The following is a 395-nucleotide window of genomic DNA, read 5'->3' on the forward strand; positions in this document are numbered from 1 at the left end:
CCTCTGTGTGCCTCACTGCTGACCAGGTGAGAAGACAGCTGACCAGATTCCACTCTAATAAGGCTGCAGGCCCTGATGGTATCCATCCTTGGGTGCTAAAAGCCTGTGCCTCCCAGCTATGTGGAGTCTTTCACCATATCTTCAACCTGAGCCTTAGTCTCCAAAGGGTCCCCATGCTGTGGAAGAACATCTTGCCTCGTTCCTGTGCAAAGACGCGCAGTCGCAGTGACCTCCAAGGACTACAGACCCGTGGCATGACCTCGAAGACCCTGGAGAGACTGGTTCTGGAACAGCTGCGGCCCATGGTCAGACCTCTCCTGAACCCCCTCCAGTTCTTCTACCAGCCCCGGTTGGGAGTTGAGGACGCCATCATCTTCCTGCTCAACCGCATCTAC

At 55.7% G+C, this 395-nt stretch overlaps 1 protein-coding gene across 4 annotated transcripts in view; it reads right to left on the reverse strand.

Annotated features, from left to right (window-relative positions):
* The window catches only part of grik2 (glutamate receptor, ionotropic, kainate 2), a 337,350-nt gene that overhangs the window by 164,923 nt on the left and 172,032 nt on the right, over positions 1-395 (reverse strand). The window lies entirely within an intron of this gene.

This window comes from Etheostoma spectabile, chromosome 6, assembly GCF_008692095.1.
Source record: "Etheostoma spectabile isolate EspeVRDwgs_2016 chromosome 6, UIUC_Espe_1.0, whole genome shotgun sequence".
In the NCBI taxonomy this organism is placed as follows: Eukaryota; Metazoa; Chordata; class Actinopteri; order Perciformes; family Percidae; genus Etheostoma; species Etheostoma spectabile.